Source organism: Somniosus microcephalus, chromosome 23 (assembly GCF_052327205.1).
Source record: "Somniosus microcephalus isolate GS21.2 chromosome 23, FLI_Smic_1.0, whole genome shotgun sequence".
In the NCBI taxonomy this organism is placed as follows: domain Eukaryota; kingdom Metazoa; phylum Chordata; class Chondrichthyes; order Squaliformes; family Somniosidae; genus Somniosus; species Somniosus microcephalus.
This window is the reverse complement of record NC_141009.1, coordinates 61,129,441-61,152,454: the sequence shown is the minus strand read 5'-3', so window position 1 is coordinate 61,152,454 and position 23,014 is coordinate 61,129,441.

Genomic DNA, 23,014 nt, shown 5'->3' with positions numbered 1-23,014 from the left:
AAAGCGGGGAATTATAGACCGGTAAGCCTGACATCGGTAGTGGGGAAAATGCTAGAATCTATTATAAAAGATGTAATAGCAGAGCACTTGGAAAGCAGTGACAGGATCGGACAAAGTCAACATGGATTTACAAAAGGTAATTCATGCTTGACTAATCTACTGGAATTTTTTGAGGATGTAACTGGTAAAATAGATAAGGGAGAACCAGTGGATGTGGTGTATTTGGACTTTCAGAAGGCTTTCGATAAGGTCCCACATAAGAGATTAGCGTGCAAAATTAAGGCACATGGGATTGGGGGCAAGGTATTGACTTGGATAGAGAACTGGTTGGCGGACAGAAAGCAAAGAGTTGGAATAAACGGGTCATTTTCTGAGTGGCAGGCAGTGACTAGTGGGGTACCGCAAGGATCAGTCCTAGGACCCCAGCTGTTCACAATATATATTAATGATCTGGACGAGGGAATTGGATGTAATATCTCCAAATTTGCAGACGACACAAAGCTGGGTGGGAGGGTAAGCTGTGAGGAGGGTGTCGTGAACCTCCAGTATGATTTGGACAGATTGGGTGATTGGGCAGAAACATGGCAAATGCACTATAATGTGGATAAATGTGAGGTTATCCACTTTGGTGGCAAAAAGAGGAAGGCAGATTATTACTTGAATGGCAATAGATTGGGAGAATGGGAAGTGCAAAGAGACCTGGGTGTTCTTGTGCAACAGTCGCTGAAGGTAAGCATGCAGGTGCAGCAGGCGGTTAAGAAGGCAAATGGTTTGTTGGCCTTCATAGCAAGAGAGTTCGAGTACAGGAACAAGGATGTCTTGCTACAGTTGTACAGGGCCTTGGTGAGACCGCACCTTGAGTATTGTGTGCAGTTTTGGTCGCCTTACCTGAGGAAGGACGTTCTTGCCATGGAAGGAGTGCAGCGAAGATTCACCAGGCTGACACCTGGGATGGCCGGAATGACGTATAAGGAGAGATTGTGTCGATTGGGATTATACTCACTGGAGTTTAGAAGATTGAGAGGGGATCTCATTGAAACCTATAAAATTCTGTCAGGCCTAGACAGACTAGATGCAGGAAGGATGTTTATGATGGCCGGGGAGTCCAGAACCAGGGGTCATAGTCTAAGGATAAGGGGTAAGCCATTTAGGACTGAAATGAGGAGGAATTTCTTCACCCAGAGAGTGGTGAACCTGTGGAATTCTCTGCCACAGAGGGCGGTGGAGGCCAGTTCATTAAATATATTCACGGAGGAGTTGGATATATTTCTTAAGGCTAAAGGGATCAAGGGATATGGGGAGAAGGCAGGGACAGGGTACTGAATTTGGATGATCAGCCATGATCTCATTGAATGGCGGAGCAGGCTCGAAGGGCCGAATGGCCTACTCCTGCTCCTATCTTCTATGTTTCTATGTTTCTATGCCTGGATAGATCAGGTGGAGCCCTGCAGTACTCAGCAGCCAGGGTCTCCAGAATCGTCGTGGTTTGCTGTGCACTTCACAACATGGCACAGCATCGTGGCTTGCAGATTCCTGAGGACCAAGTGGCTCCTCACATATCCTCCTCAGATGAAAAGGAGGAGGAGGAGGAGGAGTGCGAAAACGAACATCCTGCAAAGGCCCATCAACCAGCGGCAGCAGTACGCGAGAACATTGCTGCCCGGGATGCAAGGAACGCACTCATCTTGGCCAGATTTGCTTAGCCTAGCCAAACAAGCACTTTTGCCTCGCAGCTTCTTACCAGAGCATCAACAATGGCCAAGAACCAGTGGATTCTTAGCATTCTGACCACCATACTGACAATTGCCATCAGAATTTTTATTTACAGTAACCAACTGATTGAAAAATAAACACAACATTTCACCCAAGTCACAGAAATCACACAGAAATCACAGAAATCACAGAAACCCCACAGTGCAGATAGAGGCCATTTCGGCCCATTGAGCCTGCACCGACACATATCCCACCCGATCCCCGCAACCCCTACACCAACACATATCCCACCCTATCCCCGTAACCCCACGTATTTAATCCCCCTAACACTAAGGGTCAATTTATCATAGCCAATCAACCTAACCCACACATCTTTGGACTGTGGGAGGAAACCGGAGCACCCGGAGAAAACCCACGCAAACACGGGGAGAATGTGCAAACTCCACACAGACAAGTGACTACCCTTGTGACTATTTGTGCAGTATCTTTCTCTTACGCATGCTCCTATGTGGTGCTTCCCCTGTGGCTTCAGCAGATGTGGAGGCCCCTTGCTCACTTTCTTGCTGCTCCTATCTCGACACCTTTGGCGGGCGTCCTCTGGGGTTGCGAACCTGTGAGGGCTCGGCAACAGTCTACTGCTCCTATGGCTGTGCAGGGGCTGAGATGCCGATCTCAGTTGGGTGGGGACTCTGGTGGGGCTCTGAACGAGGACTTGGCAGTGGCATGGAAGTGTGAGCTTGGAGAGAAGCCCCCACTGCCTTGTTCTCTGCCACCAACATCCCTCTCATGGGTCAGGTCCACCTCAGCGCTTGCAAGTGGCTTGAGAGCACCTTGCTGTACATCTGGGGGGCCATGAGGACCCGTATCTGCACTGGCAGTCCTACTCAGAAGGACTTCCATAAAGGTCTGGTTTCTCTGTTCAATAGCTGACCATCGCTCCTCCAGAGATGTCAGTCTATTCTGAACATTCACGATGTTTTCTACACTCTGGCGACTTAGCTCCTCCATGGTCGTAGCCATCCTCTTGTATACTGTAGCCATCCTTTCCACGGAGGTTGCCATCCTTTCCATGGTGCTGCGTTCGTGTGCCAATGACTCCACAAAGGCTCTGCTCATGTTCACGATGGACTCCTCCATTCGCTCCACACTCGCAGCGACCCTGGAGACAAAACCTGCCAGAGACTCCTGCACCTGTTCCTGGAGTTCCAGCACCGCTGTTCTTCTGGATGGACCCAGAGGCAGAGGGTCGACATGCAGCTGAGCCGAGCTGGCAGAGTCCTGCGCCCTCCAACTAGGGCTCTCCACTGCTGTCCCTGTCTCCACAATCTGCTGATGCTCACTTGTGAGCTGTGATACACCAGGTGCCAACACTACTCTATGTCCCGAAGGTCCCACCGAGGTGTGAGTGTCTGCGCTGGTGCTGGGTGCGCTGAATTCTGCTGACGCTGCGTCCTCAGAGATGCAGCTTCCTCTGAGGAGTCTTGAGGCTCAGGCTGTTCCTCCTGGACAGTGGGGACGGGGGCTCCCGATGGTCCTGTGGGGGAGTAAAGGAAAGAGTCAGAGATGTGAGGCCAAGGTTACATACACATTGCATATTGCAGATGATCAAAAGTCCATCTGTTAGAGCTTCAGAATCATTATCAGCGACTCATGCAATGTCAATGAGAGAGATGAAAAACTATTCTGTCACCAGCTTTCTCTGATGCACCCGTCTGTCCGTCCCCCACTTGCGCGTTATCCTCGAGTCCCACGATCTCCAGGATCGCCTCCTCCCAAGGGGCGAGGTGGGCTACTGAGGGTGGCCCTCCTCCTGTCCTCGCTCTTTCCCTCTTATTGTGAGCTCTCTTTTCCTGCAATGAGGGAGACAAGTGAAGTTTGAGTGAGAATGAAGGCGTGAGTGTAGAGAATCCATATCATTGATGGTTGGAAGGAGACAAAGATGGAGTGAGTTGGCAAGACCAAGGGCCCTCCCTGTGTTTTGTAAGTTGTTTTCATAGCATCACAGTGATAGGGAGTGTGAGGGCTGCATAGTCGAATAGTGAATGTGACCATACAGAGAGAGGGAATGGGTAAGGGTGCAGGGATGTCAGTGTCAAGTGGGATGTGGAGGAAGAGATTGCTAAAGCTGAGTGCTGGTGAGGAGAGGCAATGGGGATCAGATTGAGGGTGATGGGAAAGTCATACTCACTTTTCCAGTGCGCAGAAGGTCATGAAACCTCTTCCTGCACTGAAACCAGGTTCTGCAGATCATCGACAACGAGGTGACCTCCTGGGCCACCTGGATTCACACAGCCTTTGTCTGCTGGGGAGGCTTCTTCCTCCCTGAAGAAGGGAACAGCACCTCCTTACGAGCTCTTACTCCCTCCACCATAGCTTGCAGGGCGACGTCATCAAATCTGGGAGCAGACTTAAGTCTCCTGCTGCTCATTCTGCCTCCAGGTCCCTCTTGCAGCAAAGGCGAAAAAGGTTGGCAGTCTGCAGAAGAAGCAAGGCTTCTTGCAGACCTTAAATGCAGCAGCAATGATGATGTCATCGGAGGCGAGTTTCAGACTGAAAAAACTAATTGGGCCATGGGTTCCCACACGCTGGGACTCAATTGCCCAATTGTGTGAAAATCGCATCAGTCTCCCACATTGATTTGGAATCGGGTGGATAACACGAAAAGCAGTTGACACAACCCCAGCCCGCCCCATGACAAAATCCAGCCCTTTGTGTTCTCCTCACAGCTTACTGTTCCACCTAGCTTTGTATCATCAGCAAACTTGGATACATGCACTCATCCAAGTCATTAATATAGATTGTAAATAGCTGAGATCCAAGCACTGATCCTTGCGGCATCCCACTAGTTATAGCCTGTCAACCTGAAAATGACCTGTTTATTCCTACCCTCTGTTTTCTGTCCATTAACCAATCCTCTATCCACGCTACTATATTACCCCCAGCCCCATCAGCCCTTATCTTGTGTAATAACCTTTTATGTGGCAGTTTATCAAATGCCTTTTGGAAATCCAAATATACTACATCCACTGGTTCGCCGTTATCTACCCTGCTAGTTGCATCCTCAAAAAACTCTAATAAATTTGTCCAACACGATTTCCTTTTCATAAAACCATGTTGACTCTGCCTAACCATGTTATGATTTTCTAAGTGCCCTGATACCACGTCCTTAACAATGGATTCCAGCATTTTCCCTACTACTGATGTCAGGCTAACTGGACTGTAGTTCCCTGTTTTCCCTCTCACTCCTTTCTTGAATCACGGTGTATTGGTGGACATTGTGTGAATGTACAGAGTGCCAGTAATAATCAAATTCACTCTGAGTTAATGTTGAGAGAGGCTCCCTTGCTAGACCAGGCTCCCTTCCCTCACTTAAAACCATTGTTAAGGTCTATTATAAAGGATGTGATAACAGGACACTTAGAAAATATCAACGGGATTAGACAAAGTCAACATGGATTTATGAAAGGGAAATCGTGTTTGACAAACCTACTGGAGTTTTTTGAGGATGTAACTGGTAGAATAGATAAGGGAGAACCAGTGGATGTGGTGTATTTAGATTTTCAGAAGCCCTTTGATAAAGTCCTACATAAGAGGTTAGTGTACAAAATTAAAGCACATGGGATTGGGGGTAATATTCTGGCATGGATTGAAAATTGGTTAACAGACAGGAAACAGAGAGTAGGAATAAATGGTGGGTCTTTTTCAGGGTGGCAGGCGGTGACTAGTGGGGTACCGCAGGGATCAGTGCTTGGGCCCCAGCTATTCACAATATGTATCAATGATTTGGATGAGGGAACCAAATGTAATATTTCCAAGTTTGCTGATGACACAAAACTAGGTGGGATTGTGAGTTGTGAGGAGAACGCAAAGAGGCTTCAAGGCGATTTAGACAAGTTGAGTGAGTGGGCAAATACATGGCAGATGCAATATAACATGGATAAATGTGAAGTTATCCACTTCGGTAGGAAAAACAGAAAGGTAGAGTATTATTTAAATGGTGATAGATTGGGAAATGCTGATGTACAAAGGGACCTGGGTGTCCTTGTACACCAGTCACTGAAAGCAAACATGCAGGTGCAGCAAGCAGTTAGGAAGGCAAATGGTATGTTGGCCTTCATTGCAAGAGGATTTGAGTACAGGAGCAAGGGTGTCTTACTACAGTTGTACAGGGCCTTGGTGAGGCCACACCTGTAGTACTGTGTGCAGTTTTGGTCTCCTTACCTAAGAAAGGATATACTTGCCATAGAGGGAGTGCAGCGAAGGTTCACCAGACTGATTCCTGGGATGGCAGGACTGTCATATGAGGAGAGATTGGGTCGACTAGGCCTGTATTCACTGGAGTTTAGAAGAATGAGAAGGGATCTCATTGAAACATATAAAATTCAGACAGGGCTCGACAGACTGGATGCAGGGAGGATGTTTCCCCTGGCTGGGGGGTCGAGAACGAGGGGTCGCAGTCTCAGGATATGGGGTAGGACATTTAGGAATGAGATGAGGAGAAATTTCTTCACTCAGAGGGTGGTGAACCTGTGGAATTCTCTACCACAGAAGGCTGTGGAGGACAAGTCACTGAATATATTTAAGAAGGAGATAGATAGATTTCTAAACATAAAAGGCATCAAGGGGTATGGGGAGAGAGTGGGAATATAGTATTGAGATAGAGGATCAGCCATGATCATATTGAATGGCGGAGCAGGCTCGAAGGGCCGAATGGCCTACTCCTGCTCCTATTTTTCTATGTTTCTATGTTAACTGTACTGACTGATCTATGAATTTCTTGTTTTCATTTGCTCCTGTGTCCACAGGAAATTGGGGAGGGGAAACGTGTCTTACTGACCCCTCCCTTGTTCAGTGATTGGTCAGTGGGGCTGCCAATTAAAGTGGCACTGCCCACTCCAGATTCAACTTCTACCTGACAGCCCAGAGTTTACAGCACACCATGTTGGAATGGCCTGACTGTGTTAACAGCTCACCTGTTTGTCTTGATTCGATAACAGTCTGGATGACTGGCCTATCTTTCCAAGAGACTCCTACCTTCCTTCTCCCCATCCCCTTGCTGTTCAAATGGATCCAGCCTTTTCCTCTGTTTAAAAAAATCTCTGCTGCTACTTTGGGTGTTGCAATCTTACACCGGGAATTCCCTCCCAATCGGCCGGCATGACTTTGATGGACGATGAGTGGGAACCCCAGGCTCAATGCACTCAGCACTCTCAATTCTTCCATTCCCTCCTTCCTGTGGCTCGCTAGAAGTCAGTAGAGAATACTTCACTGGCCCTCCTTTCTGCATTTACTCACACCCTCGAAACCTGCTACTGCCCTCGCAGTAACTTCTGCCCCCTCTTGCCCTCACTCGCTGCTCCTTCCAATGGTAAGCTGGCGCGTGACATGGTGAAAATCCTTGCCCAGAAGCACATAATAACCCACTTTCACTCTTCTTGTAGAAGAAGCAAACGCACAACAGGAGGGAGAGAATCAGCCAGCCATCAAATACTGACACAAGTGAAAGCGGCCACAGCAACATCACTGGAAGTTGCACAGCAGTCAGCCTCAGAGATAGCGAGGCTGGAGAGCTGGCTATTAGAAGAGAGAGTTGGCCTCGTCCCTTCCCATTCTTTATTTAACTCTTTCAGTCCTGCATTCACACAGTCACACACTGAGAATGAGAAACTGGTAATGAATTGTGCTGCTACTGATCTGCAATAAAAACAGAAAATGCTGGAGATACTCAGCAGGTCAGGCAGCATCTGCTCTTGCTTACCCCTGCCACTACATCCCAACCCTTGTCCATTTTCCTTTTTTTCTAGGTCAGTCAGAAAACTCAGTCACTGCTGTCAAGCAGATTGATGAGGACAACCCAGAGGACGGTGCACCATCACTTGTTCTTACCCTGCTAGGCACCAGGACAGAAATCGGCAACCTGCATGATTTAGGTAGTGAGTTTGAGGGAACTGCACTGGGGAATTCGCCAAGCACAAGAGAACAGGAGTAGGTAGAGGTGGAAAGAAAGGTGCAGCAAAGAGTTTTACAGAGGGCTGGCTGATGTCCTAGCTCTGAAGAACAGGACAGAGATGCAGACTTCAAAGACCCAGCATTTAAAAAAAGAGGTGCTTTCTGTGCACGAGCAATTGCTTGTGCATTTGACTCCCTGTCAGAAACTTTCTACAAGGTCAGAGACAATGGTGGAATCTACTACCAACGTGTGTGAGCTTCGCAGTGACAGCCAACCATAGTGCATCTGCTCACCTGAATGGCCGTTGCAGCTGACATCAGTAATTGTATCTCTCTGCGATAGTCATACTGGGGCCACGCAGGATCTGGGCTCAACTATTCCCTTCACCTAAGACTGGCCAAGAGACCGAATGGATAGGGCTTCACTCAAATCACATATCTTCCAGACTTTGCTGATAGCCCTGTATTCCTGTCTGTAACTAGTCCGGTAACTCACTGACAGTCTCTGTAACTAGTCCTGTAACTCACTGACAGGCTCTGTAACTAGTCCTGTAACTCACTGACAGGCTCTGTATCTAGTCCTGTAACTTACTGACAGGCTCTGTATCTAGTCCTGTAACTTAGTGACAGGCTCTGTAACTAGTCCTGTAACTCACTGACAGGCTCTGTATCTAGTCCTGTAACTTACTGACAGGCTCTGTATCTAGTCCTGTAACTTAGTGACAGGCTCTGTAACTAGTCCTGTAACTCACTGACAGGCTCTGTATCTAGTCCTGTAACTTACTGACAGGCTCTGTATCTAGTCCTGTAACTTAGTGACAGGCTCTGTAACTAGTCCTGTAACTCACTGACAGGCTCTGTATCTAGTCCTGTAACTTACTGACAGGCTCTGTATCTAGTCCTGTAACTTACTGACAGGCTCTGTATCTAGTCCTGTAACTTAGTGACAGGCTCTGTATCTAGTCCTGTAACTTAGTGACAGGCTCTGTAACTAGTCCTGTAACTCACTGACAGGCTCTGTATCTAGTCCTGTAACTTACTGACAGGCTCTGTATCTAGTCCTGTAACTTAGTGACAGGCTCTGTAACTAGTCCTGTAACTCACTGACAGGCTCTGTATCTAGTCCTGTAACTTACTGACAGTCTCTGTATCTAGTCCTGTAACTTAGTGACAGGCTCTGTAACTAGTCCTGTAACTCACTGACAGGCGCTGTAACTAGTCCTGTAACTCACTGACAGGCTCTGTAACTAGTCCTGTAACTCACTGACAGGCTCTGTATCTAGTCCTGTAACTTGTTGACAGTCTCTGTAACTAGTCCTGTAACTTACTGACAGTCTCTGTAACTAGTCCTGTAACTTACTGACAGTCTCTGTAACTAGTGCTGCAACTTACTGACAGTCTCTGTATCTAGATCAGTAATTTACTGACAGTTTCTGTAACTAGTCCAGTAAGTTATTGACAGTCTCTGTAACTAATCTTGTAACTCACTGACAGGCTATGTAGCTAGTCCTGTAACTCACTGACAGGCTCTGTATCTAGTCCTGTAACTTACTGACAGGCTCTGTAACTAGTCCTGTAACTTGTTGACAGTCTCTGTAACTAGTCCTGTAACTTACTGACAGTCTCTGTAACTAGTGCTGCAACTTACTGACAGTCTCTGTATCTAGATCAGTAATTTACTGACAGTTTCTGTAACTAGTCCAGTAAGTTATTGACAGTCTCTGTAACTAATCTTGTAACTCACTGACAGGCTCTGTAGCTAGTCCTGTAACTCACTGACAGGCTCTGTAACTAGTCCTGTAACTCACTCACATGCTTTATAACTAGTCCTGTAACTCACTGGCAGGCTCTGTAACCATTCCTGTAACTCACTGACATGCTCTATAACTAGTCCAGTAACTCACTGACAGGCTCTGTAACTAGTCCTTTAACTCACTGACATGCTCTGTAACTAGTCCTGTAACTCACTGACAGGTTTTGTAACTAGTCCTGTAGCTCACTGACAGGCTCTGTAACTAGTCCTGTAACTCACTGACAGGCTCTGTAACTAGTCCTGTAACTCACTGACATGCTCTGTAACTAGTCCTGTAACTCACCGACCTGCTCTGTAACTAGACCTGTAACTCACTGATATGCTTTGTAACTAGTCCTGTAACTTACTGACCGTCCCTGTAACTAGTCCTGTAACTCACTGATATGCTTTGTAACTAGTCCTGTAACTCACTGACATGTTCTATAACTAGTCCTGTAACTCACTGACAGGCTCTGTAACTAGTCCTGTAACTCACTGACATGCTCAGTAACTAGTCCTGTAACTCACTGACATTCTGTAATTAGTCCTGTCACTCACTGACAGGCTCTGTAACTAGTCCTGTAACTCACTGACTGGCTCTGTAACTAGTCCTGTAACTCACTGACATGCTCAGTAACTAGTCCTGTAACTCACTGACATTCTGTAATTAGTCCTGTCACTCACTGACAGGCTCTGTAACTAGTCCTGTCACTCACTGACAGGCTCTGTAACTAGTCCTGTAACTCGCTGACTGGCTTTGTAACTAGTCCTGTAACTCACTGACATGCTCAGTAACTAGTCCTGTAACTCATTGACAGGCTCTGTAATTAGTCCTGTCACTCACTGACAGGCTCTGTAACTAGTCCTGTAACTCACTGACTGGCTTTGTAACTAGTCCTGTAACTCACTGACAGGCTCTGTAACTAGTCCTGTAACTCACTGACAGGCTTTGTAACTAGTCCTGTAACTCACTGACAGGCTCTGTAACTAGTCCTGTAACTCATTGACAGGCTCTGTAACTAGTCCTGTAACTCACTGACATGCTCTGTAACTAGCCCTGTAACTCACTGATATGCTCTGTAAGTAGTCCTGTAACTCACTGACCATCCCTGTAACTAGTCCTGTAACTCACTGACATGCTCTGTAACTAGTCATGCAACTCACTGACCATCCCTGTAACTAGTCCTGTAACTCACTGACATGCTCTGTAACTAGTCCTGTAACTTGCTGACACACTTAGATTTGAACAAGGTCTCCTTAGCCTGCAGGAGGCTCTTAAATCAATCAAACTTCAAATTATAAAAAATGTAGAATTGCTTTTCACAACCTGAGGACATCTCAAATGCCTCACAGGAGTGAAGTATTTTTGAAAGTAATTACTTTTGTAATGTAGGAAATGCAGCAACCACAAGCAGCAATGTGATAAATGACCAGATAATCTGTTTTCGTGATGTTGAATTAAGGGATAAATACTGGCCAGGACACTGGGGAGAACTCCCCTCCTCTTCTGCAAATAATCTGATAATTCAATTTTTTTTGCACTAACGCCACTTTTTTGTGTTATTTATATTTCTTAATTCAAATTATGGGCAATTTCAACTTTTTTTAGTGCAGAGAAACGACTTTGAGTGATGTGGAGTGGACTGTGTTTCAAGATAATGCAGTAACTGCTCTGCAGAGAGAGGTGTGTCTCCCTGTTATTCCAAGTATGTTGAGTGAGCTTTCGCTCCGATCGGAAGCTGTTTGCCAACAATCTTTCGATGGTGTACAACGCCCCTGTTGAGTCTGTGTTTACAAGTGCAGTTATAATGAATAACAGGACACAGACAACAGAAGTAAGTAAACAGGTCTTTAGTGATTGAGGGTCAGGGCGGAACTGAGGTACACTTTGCTCCGCAGGGTTTATATACTGGTGTGGTCACCACCGGTACTACAATGTACAGGAGCCGTTAAAAAGTAGTCCATCACCTTAAGGTATCCTCTTAAGGCAGTACAGGTTACATACGCTACAATTCCTCCCCTTTTAGCTTAACAGTGGACACCCCCAATTAATACACTACATGGATAATATATATACAATTTACACACAAGAACTGTTCAAAGATTCAGTCTCTGAGGAGGCCTCCTGATCCAGCCCGGATAACACCTTTCAGGGATCTCTGGTTCCCGTTGCTGAGGTGACTCATCCACTTGATCTCCTATGGATTCAACATCATCCAATACGTTCGAGTCTGAGGTAGATGCTACAGGCTCAATAAGTTCTTCAACTGGTGTCTTTGCCGTAGACATGGGGTCGACCCTTGTTCTCGATTCCACAAGTTGGTCAGCATGACGTCGTATTACGTTCTCTCCAACGTCTACCGTGTACATCAAGGGTCCCTGTCATGCACAAATTGTCCCAGGTTGCCATTTATCATCCCTATAGTCCCTGGCCAACACTGGTTGTCCTATTTCAAAACTACGAGTGGCCTTTTTATTTACCTGCTGGAATTGCTTGTGTTCGACTTCCCGTCGCACATTGGGTTTTAACAAATCCAACCGGGACCGCAACCTTCTGTTATAGAACATTATGGCAGGGCTTTGATTTGTCACTGCATGCGTGGCGTTTCGATACGCCATTAGGAAATTGTCCACCTTGTGTTGTAGTGGAATATGATCTTCACTCATGGCCTTTATTGCCTTTTTGAACGTTTGTACAAATCTCTCGGCCAACCCATTTGTAGCCGGATGATATGGGGCAGGTGTATAGGCCTAGAAATTAGGTTTGCCTCCGCCAGGGCTTTTGCGCCCGAAATTTTGCGCCCGCGATAATTGCTGCGCCCGCCAAAAATTCAGCTGCCCCGCGCCCAGACGGCTGCGGGCACTAATGGAGGGTTTCAGCGCCTCGCTATGGGCGCTGAATGCAGGTTTGCGGCGCTAATCCCCTGCTGCGGCACCCGATGCGGTGCGGCAGGCTGGGGTACTGCAGGCCTCCTCCTTCTGTTAAGGAGGAGCTGCCTGCAGCCGACCGCTGACCGGTCGATTCACCCGACAAATGAGCCCGGCACCTCGGAGAAGTGCCGGGCTCGCGGGCCACACACATCAGTGCCGCGGGGGGGTGGTGGAGGAGTCCGGGGAGGGAGGTGCGGGCAGGCGGCCGCCGGGAAAGCGGCCGGCCGCCGCTCCACCTTAATGCGCCGGCGCTACGTGCTGCAACATCCTGTTGAACAATCGTTGGTTGCGGCTGCCACGGGCGAGGCGGCCGCAACTGAATTTGGGCGTCCGGCCGCGTTACCACAGCAACCGGGACGCTGCGCACACCGATGATGTCATCGGTGCCGGCGCAGCGCTACCGGCTAACGCCGATGGTAGGGCCCAACGCAATTTCGATCGTGGCTATAATTCCGGCGCAAGGCCCTCTAACGCCTCTAATTGGGCGCTAACCCCACCGAATTCCTAGGCCATAGTGTTTCACCCCATTCTTTTTCATGAATTTCTGGAATTCTTCTGACACGAACTGTGGTCCGTTGTCTGAACATATTTGTTCCGGCAATCCATTCCTTGCAAATATGGTTCTTAGAACTGCAATCGTCTTCTCAGAGGTAGTGGTCGACATCTTAATCACTTCTGGCCATTTAGAATGTGCGTCTACTGCTATCAAAAACATGGAATCCATGAATGGACCTGCAAAGTTGATATGCACACGTTGCCATGGGGCTGAAGGCCATTCCCACGGATGCAGCGGTGCAATTGAAGGTGCGTTCTGAACTTTTTGGCACCCTGAGCAGCTTTTAGTCAGATCCTCTATTTGTTTGTCGATACCTGGCCACCACACATAAGCCCTAGCAAGGCTTTTCGTCTTGACTCCCCCCAGATGACCTTCGTGCAATTCTTTTAGAACTCTTTCCCTTAATTTAGGAGGAATAATCACCCTTGTTCCATACATCAATGTTCCTTGACATACGGACAGCTGTTCTCGTCTGGCTGAGAATGCTGGTAACAGTGGTTCGCCATGTGCTGGCCATCCCTTCACTGTCAAGTCGTAGACCCGAGACAGTGTCGGGTCATTTCGGGTCTCTCTCTCAATACCTGCATTGGTGACTGGTAAGCATTCGATGATGGTCGAGTGAAATATCTCGACAGAGTCAACTGCCGGTGCCTCTTCCGCTGTAGGTAGTGGCAGGCGCGACAGCCCATCAGCATTACCATGTTGCTTTGTACCTTTGAACTCAATATCATATTGATGTGCCCCTAGGAAAAGGGACCATCTCTGAAGCCTCTGCGCCGTCATTACCGGAACACCCTTCTTAGGGTTGAAAATGGAAACCAACGGCTGGTGATCTGTCAGCAGCGTAAACTTTTGGCCTTGCAGGTAATGGTTAAATTTCTGAACTCCCCACACGAGGCTGAGAGCCTCCCTATCTATCTGAGCATAGTTGCGCTCAGCGGAGGTCAATGATCTGGATGCGAAAGCGACTGGCCTTTCCGAGCCATCTGGAAACTTATGTGAGAGCACTGCCCCGATACCATATGGAGAAGCATCACAAGCTAAGCGAATAGGCAGCGTTGGGTTAAAGTGAGCCAACACTTCCTTAGAGGTGATCAGTGCCTTGCTCTTTTGAAAAGCCCGCTTACAATCATCGCTCCACTTCCATGGTATTCCCGTTTGCAAAAGAGTGTTTAGCGGGTGTAACACCGTGGATAAATTTGGAAGAAACTTGTGGTAGTAGTTAACCAACCCGAGGAACGACCTCAACTGGGATACATTTTCCGGTGCTGGAGCTTTGACAACAGCTTCGATCTTGTCAGGTGACTTATGGAGCCCCTCCTGGTCAATGGCGTGGCCGCAGTACGAGATTCGCTTTTGAAAGAACTCGCATTTCTGGCGATTAGCTCTTAGCCCATATTCTTTCAATCTGATGAGCACCTGCTCCAAATTCGCGAGGTGATCATTATCGTTATCTCCTGTAATCAGGATGTCATCCAGGTAGCATTGTGTGCCTGGGATTCCCTGCAATACCTGCTCCATGGCCCTTTGCCAAATCGCTGGAGCCGATGCCACTCCAAAAACCAGCCTATTATACCGATATAAGCCCTTATGTGTGTTGATCGTGAGATACTGTCGTGACGCTTCATCAACTTCCATCTGTAGGTACGCCTGCGCCAGGTCTATCTTGGTGAAGTGCTTTCCGCCAGACAGCAAAGCGAAGATATCTTCAATCCGCGGAAGCGGATATTGCACCGTGTGAAGAACTGGATTAACAGTGATCTTGAAATCGCCACAGATGCGAACCTTCCCAGGTTCCCCCGGCTTGTTGCTCAACGAACGCTTCATGACAGGAACAATGGGTGTAGCCCATTCGCTCCAGTCCACCTTGGACAGTACCCCTGAACTTTCTAGCCCTTCCAGCTCTGCTTCCACAGCAGGTCGTATCGCATAAGGCACTGGTCTGGCTTTGAAAAATGTTGGGTTTGCATGTTCTTCAACCTTGATGGTTGGCGTAATTCCTTTCAGTGTTCCAAGTCCCTGTTGGAACACCTCCTTAGCATCGTCTAAGATTTTGGACAGTCATTTAGGTTTGACGTTGTCCTCCTTACAGGCATCCACAGTCAGTGCTTGTATGGAATGCCAGTCCAAATTTATTCTCCGGATCCATTCCCGTCCCAGTAGTGGCGGACCTCCATCAGGTAACACGTACAAGTCCATTTTCTGACTTTCTTTACCATTGTAGACCACATTTACTTTTATCTTTCCTTTGGGGTATACTATTTGCCCCGTGTATGTTTTCAATACAATCTCCGTATCCCTCAGGGGAATGTGCGAGAATAACCTTTTGTAATCTTGCTTATTCATGACCGTTAATGCCGACCCTGTGTCCAATTCCATCTTCACTTGGACTCCTGCTATCCGGAGCATGACCCAGATAGTTTGGTGGTCTGCTGTGTTACCCACATTATGTATTTTCAGACAACCCAGTTCCTTACTGCTGGAGTCTGAATCCATCTTCTGTTCATCCGAACTGTTCTCTGTCACCTTGTGTACTTTTTTGTACTTCTCCTGCGGTAACTTTTTGCTGCTGGTCTTCTTTCCTGACCGGCATACTCTCGCTATGTGACCAAGTTTGCCACATTGCCTGCATTCTTTGTCTTTGAACCAGCACTGGTTCTGGTCATGCGTTGTCCTTCCGCAACGATAACACTTTACTGCGCCCAATGCCATTTCATTGGTGCTGAATTCCAGTGGCCTTTGCTGTATCTCTGCAGCGCCCCGTGCTGCTGCCTCGTGGGATGCTGCAATGCTGAAAGCTTTGTCCAGCGTAAGGTCCTTTTCCTCTAGCAGTCGCTTCTGGGTTCCTTCCCTTAGGAGCCCACACACAAACTTATCTCTCAGTGCGTCTGCTAGTCCTGTTCCGAACTGGCAGTACTTTGATAACTTGTGCAGTTCTGTTAGGAATTCAGCGTTGCTTTCTTCTTTAAGTTGAATTCTTTTGTAGAATTTAAATCGTTCCGCTATCAGCAGCGGTGTGGGGTTTAAATGCTCTTGCAGGATAGTAACAATATCCACGAAACTCTTCCCTACCGGTTTGTCTGGGGTTACCAGGTTCCTTAATAACCCGTACGTCTTCGCACCCATCGAGTTTAATAGGGTTAGTGCTTTCTTATCATCCGGTACATCATTCGTTCTACAGTAAACTTTGATGCGTTCCACATAAGTGGCCCAATCTTCCACATCGTTGTCGAAGGCAGTGATGTTACCCATTTTCGGCATCCTTGCTGAGTTTCTCCTTTCCCTTCGGATATTATTTAATATGATGACTTTTTTTTTGTTTAAGATGGCGGCTTTTCCCGCGCTTGGCGGCTTTTCCCGCGCTTGTCTTCTTCCCCCGCCGACTCAAGATGGCGATTCCCACGCTGTTGCTGTCCACGCCTCCCAGCGGTCCTTCCTGCCTTTATTTTCCCGTGTATACGCTTCCTTGCGCTGCTGCTCTTGTTGCCCCGCCGCTCCCGTGGTCCTTGTGGCAATAAAGCGCTTTTCTGGCTGCTGCGCGTCTCTGCCCCGATTGCAGTCCGGCCCCTGACACCGGCTGCGGTCGTGTTCTCCGCCCTTTTTCTTCGTTTTCCCTCCCCTTCTCCCACTGACAACTCGGCCGACTTCCCCCCCCCGTGCCGCTCGATCGGGCTTACCCGCCGCTGTCGTAGAAGGGATGATCACTGCCTGTTGCTGATGTTGGACTTCGTGGCCAGAAAACCAACCTGGGTTCCCGATGGCCTCCCGTGCGATGCAGTGCTCAGCAGGATGTTGAGGGCGGATGCCCTTTTCCGACGCCCGTTTCTGAGGACGAAGCTTCCTTGGAATGGGCCCCAGAATCAGTACTGGGGGAGGTGATGCAAAACTGCCGCTAGGTACGATCAGACTCGTCGCCACTGTTGAGTCTGTGTTTACAAGTGCAGTTATAATGAATAACAGGACACAGACAACAGAAGTTTGTAAACAGGTCTTTAGTGATTGAGGGTCAGGGCTGAACTGAGGTACACTTTGCTCCGCAGGGTTTATATACCGGTGTGGTCACCACCGGTACTACAATGTACAGGAGCCGTTAAAAAGTAGTCCATCACCTTAAGGTATCCTCTTAAGGTAGTACAGGTTACATACACTACAGCCCCTGCATGTGATTTGTGCCCCAGATCACAAGATATAGACACATCTGTCTCATTCACAAGAATTAATACCACAACACCCCCCTCACCCCCCACCCCAATCCAATTTACATCTTTCAAACCCACAGTAATTAACATTCCCAAAGATAGGATTCCATCTGGGATAACCATCTAGAAGAAAGTTACAATATTTCAATTCAGAATTTGTTTCTAGTTTTAAATCCAGTTCGGTTTGGTTAGACCCATGTTGGGACCCTGACTCGGATTGTCCAGGATCATGGTGGCCACCGGGCAGTGCTGTTCTGGAAGAGGCCGCCTTTTATGGACAGATTCATTCCCCACACTTCCAAGTGTCTCACAGTCATGGGAACAAAACGAACAGCAGGAGGACATGTGATGAAATATGCCATTCATCAGGCACTGTATTCCCTGTGTTTAGTTTAGTTTCAGTTTCATTTCCTTACCTGTATTGTATTGTGTGTAGGGCTCCGCCCATACCTGGCCCCTACTTAAGCAAGCCCCAGCGTGTCTCACAGCAGTACAGCAGATCTCTGGATGAGAGACACTTCTCCAATGTGTATTACTTTCCGAGTTAATAAAAGCCTTGCTTTGCTCCATTAACGTCGAGTCTCGGATTCATTGAGGCACATCAGGACATTCAGCCCCTTGGGCCTGCTCCACCATTCAATGAGATCATGGCTGATCTGTACCTCAGCTCCATTACCTGCCTTAGCTCCATGTCCCATGATACCCGTACCCAACAAACAGCTATCCATCTCAGTCTTGAACGCTCCAATTGACCCCCAGCCTTTTGGGGGAGAGAGTTTCAGATTTCCACTACCCTTTGTGTGAAAAAGTGCTTCCTGACATCACTCCTGAAAGGCCTGGCTCCAATTTTAAGATTATGCCCCCTAGTTCTGGATTGCCCCATCAGAGGAAATAGCTTCTCTGCATCGACCTTATCAAACCCTTTTAAAATTTTAAACACCTCGATCAGATCACCCCTCAATCTCCTCTACTCAAGGGGATACAAGCCAAGTTAATGCAACCTGTCCTCATAATCTAACCCTCTAAGCCCCGGTATCATTCTGACAGTCAATTGATACCACTGCCAGTCGAATGCCATTTTCATGGAATTTTGGAGAATTATTTGATAGTGATGATGTGAGGTAACCACCATTTTCTTTTAAAAAATAATTTTCCCCAAATACTATTCCATGGTGTAATGTTGAGCACTCTGGACTCTGAAGCCAATGATCTGAGTCCAAATCTGGGTGTGATGCTGATTTTGTGCTGCTCTTTAAAGTGAGTATTGGTGGATCAGTGGTAGACTTCCTGGGCCAGAAATTCGGGTCGGAGGCTTCCCGCGGGTGCAAGCCCCCGACCTGCACTTACCTAGCGCGCCGGCCGTTGTGCTGTGGGCCCCCGTGGGATTCCGATCCTGGGCCTCCTCCAACTGCCGGCGCACAGTGCTTGCGTATCCCAGGGGCGCAGTTAGTTCGATGCGTCCCCTGGGATCACATGGGCCATGGAGAGCCAATCGTAGCAGGGAATCTCTATTCATAGATTTGACAGGAAGAGCTGTCAAATCTATGAATGGAGATCGGCCCCAAAACCTAACTAAAACTTAAAATAATTTTTTTTTTTAAATCACATTTTTAAAATAACTATAAATTACATAAAATAACTATTTTAAACAATAATTTAAATTTTTGAAAAATTAATTACAGTTTTTAATGGGGCTAAAAATATTTTACCTTTCTTTAAAGTATTTAAAAATAATAAACCTGTGGAAAAAATGCTTTAATTTTACTTAATTCACCACTTACTTTGTTAAAAGCAGGCCTTGCGACTAGCTGCTGGAGACTTACCCTCCCGGAGAAACCTGTAAAAAAATCGGAAGTTCCAGGCGTACGCGCTGCCTCTCCGGCGCACGCATTCGACCTGTGAACCCCTTCCTTCAAGGGAACGGAAGTTCCGGTTTCCCGCACATGCACAGTGCATGCACGAAACTGGCACTTTCGTTGGCCCTACGCGTGAGTACACAGCGCGTACCCACCTGTGGGGACCCGAATTTCTGGCCCAGGTGTGTCTACTGTGTGGGAGACCTGGCTTTGATTCCCAGACAATGCAGGAACTTTACAAACCCAAAATGTCTAATTGATCCTGATAAATTATTTATGTTTCCAATTACAGCAACAAAGAGGCAATCGGTGTAAGAGTTGGTTAATAAAATGCAGTGGAGAGAAGTCTGAGCCTTATTGGGGCCAGACGGAGCGGATTAAATAAAATAGGCTATTTGAAAAGCTGAGCAGATCTGCTGTGCGGAGAACCTTATGTTTTAATAGATGCTAGGAGGATGTTTCCCCTGGCTGGAGAGTCTAGAACTAGGGGGGTCACAGTCTCAGAATAAGGGGTCGGCCATTTAGGACTGAGATGAGGAGAAATTTCTTCACTCAGAGGGTTGTGAATCTTTGGAATTCTCTACCCCAGAGGGCTGTGGAGGCTCAGTCGTTGAGTATATTCAAGACAGAAATCGATAGATTTTTGGATACTAAGGGAATCAAGGGATATGGGGATCAGGCGGAAAAGTGGATTTGAGGTCAAAGATCAGCCATGATCCTATTGAATGGCACAGCAGGCTCGAGGGGCTGTATGGCCGACTCCTGCTCCTATTTCTTATGTTCTTACTATTTAGGAAAGTAACAACTTGTATTCAGCTCACCATCGGGACCTCTTACAGTGGCTCACAACCAATGAATTACTTCTGAAGTGCAGTGACTTTGTTGTAAGCCGACTGCAGCAGCCAATTCATACTTCCCAAGGGCCCACAAACAGCAAATGAGATAAACAACCCGTTAATCTGATTTGTAGGTGGTGGTTGAGGGGTAAACGTTGGCCTCTCTGCCCTCTACTCTTTGGATAGAGCCAGAGGATCGTTTATGTCCACTGAATAGGCAGTCGGGGGCCGCAGTTTAACTTCTCATCCGATAAACAGCACATCCAGCACTGCAGCACTCCCTCAATACTGCAGCGTCAATCCAGATTATGGGCTCAAACCCTGGAGTGGGGCTTGAACCCACCGCCTCCTAACTCAGAGGCAAGCATGCTGCCACTGAGCCAGACTGGCACTATTTGCCCTGCGGGAGGGGATGGTGGAGTGGGGGGGTCGGGTCGGGGGGTGGGGGGGGCCGAAGGCATGCAAAGGTTCAGGTTTGAGGCCACTCCATTTTACCAGACAATGATACCAAATCCCACCTGCTCAATCTGGTGTCAAATCCACTCACGTATGCACCACAAATATAAAATGGGCTGTATATTCCGATGCCTACGGGTGTGTACGAGCTGTGTACACACCCGTAGGGACATCGGAAATGCCGGTTTCAGGCATGCACAGCGCTTGCGCTGAAAACCGGCATCTCCGATCTATCAAGAATGCTCTTGATAGATCGAACACCTGCCCTGGAGAAGGACCTCCGCGGGCAGAGAGTTCCGCTTTCTGGAGCACCACCGCCCGCAGAAAACCCTTAGAATTATTACGCCTGGTAAAAGCATGCGTAAGGCCTGCTTTTACCAGGATAAGAGTTGTAAAAAGTTTTTAAAACATTTTTTCACTCATTTATCATTTAACAAAGGTAAGTTTATTTTTAGCCCTGTAAAAAACTTTAATTATTTTTTTCAAAAAATTAAATTTTTGTTTAAAATATTTAATTTATTGTAATTTCAACTAATTTTAAAAAGGTGATTTTTTTTTAATGTATTTAAAGTTTTACTATGTATTGGGGTGATCTCCATTCCTATATTTGACAGGTCTATCTGTCAAGTGTATGAAGGGAGATTCCCTTCTTCTATTGGCTCCCCATGGTCCACGTGATCCCAGGGACGCTTGCGAACTGCTTGCGCCCCTGGGATACTTGGGCCCTGCGCACTTGGAGTTTGGAGAGGCCCAGGAACGGAAGTATAGGTGCCTCGGGAGCTCTCAGGTAAGTTCGTAGATTTTTCCAGATCGGAGGCCTCCGGTCGGAAAATCCGGCCCATTAACTCACTTGCAATTTACAAAGATTCTGTGAAATGCTTTTCATAGGATTTATTATTTTAGTTGCAATACCATTGCATATTTTTCAAAACTTGACCAACAGGTCAGAATGAAAGTCCAGGCGCTGGAGAATCAACTTTTGATCGCAGTTTGAAAACAGCCTTAAATTCCTTCTGAGCAGCAAACCTACATCTGCTATTCTTCTCCACTGGGCCAAACAAAATTCATTCTGTGCCATTCTTATAGATAGAAGAAAGACTTGCGTTTTGTCACAACCTCAGGGCATCCCAAACGCTTTACAGCCAATTAAATACTTTTGAAGTGTAGTCACTGTTGTAATGTAGGAAATGTGGCAGCAAATTTGCACACAGCAAGCTCTCACAAACAGCAATGTGATAATGACCAGATAATCTGCTTTTTAGTGATGTTAACTGAGAGATAAATATTGGCCAGGACACCTGGGAGAACTCCCCAGCTCTTCTTCAAAGCTCTCCCTCATAACTGCACTGGAGTGTTAGCCTAGATTTTCTGCTCAAGTCTCTGGAGTGGGACTTGAACCCACAACCTTCTGACTCAGTGGTGAGAGTGCTGCCCACTGAGCCAGGGCTGACAGGTTATATTAGGGGCTGTCTCATTGTACAGGGTGGACCCCATCGACAGCCCCCTTGTGATTGCTCAGTCGAGCATTGAATGTTTTACTAAACACTGCAGGACTGAGGACCCCGGGGCTCCGTGCCGTTTGCAGCCTCACAGCTCTCAATGAAAGCCAAGAGAAGCATCAAAACAACAACAGAAAATGCTGGAAACACTCAGCAGGTCAGGCAGCATTGTGGAGAGAGAAACAGAGTTAACGTTTCAGGTCGATGACCCTTCATCAGAAATGGAAAAAGTTAGAGATGTAACAGATATTTAAGCAAGTGTGGGGCAGGGGGAGGGGGGAGGGGAGGAAATAACAAAAGGGAAGGTCTGTGATAGGATGGAAGGCAGGAGAGATTGAATGACAAAAGGGATGATGGTGCAAGGCAAAAGGCGATGGTAATGGGACAAGTTAAGAAACAAAAGATGAGTCTAGGTGGGGTGTAAATGGAAATGGCAGAATCATCAACAGGTGAGTGTAAAAAGAAAACATAGGGGCCGAGGTTATGGTCTGAAATTGTTGAACTCGATGTTGAGTCCAGAAGGCTGTAAAGTGCCTAATCGAAAGATGAGGTGCTTTTCCTCGAGCTTATGTTGAGCTTCGTTGGAACAGTGTAAGAGGCCGAGGACAGAGAGATCAGAGTGGGAGTGGAGCAGTGAATTAAAGTGACAGGCGACCGGAAGCTCGGGGTAACGCTTACGGACTGAACGGAGGTGTTCCGCAAAGTGATCACCCACACTGTGTTTGGTCTCCCCAGTTGTAGAGGAGACCACATCGTGAGCAGCGAATACAGTATACTAAATTGCTAGAAGTACAAGTGAATCGCTGTTTCACCTGGAAGGAGTGTTTGGGGCCCTGGACAGTGGGAAGGGAGGTGTTACAAGGGCATCTCCTGTGCTTGCACGGGAAGGTGCCGTGGGAAGGGGAAGGTGCGTTGGGGGTGATAGAGGAGTGGACCAGGGTGTCGTGGAGGGAGCGGTCCCTTCGGAATGCTGAAAGTGGAGGGGAGGGGAAAACGTGTTTGGCGGTGGGATCACGCTGGAGGTGGTGGAAATGGTGGAGGATGATCCGTTGAATGTGGAGGCTGGTGGGGTGAAAGGTGAGGACAAGGGGAACCCTATCATGGTTCTGGGAGGGAGGGGAAGGGGTGAGGGCAGAAGTGTGGGAAATGGAATGGACAAGGTTGAGGGCCATGTCAACAACGGTAGAGGGGAATCCTCGGTTGAGGAAAAAGGAAGACATGTCGGAA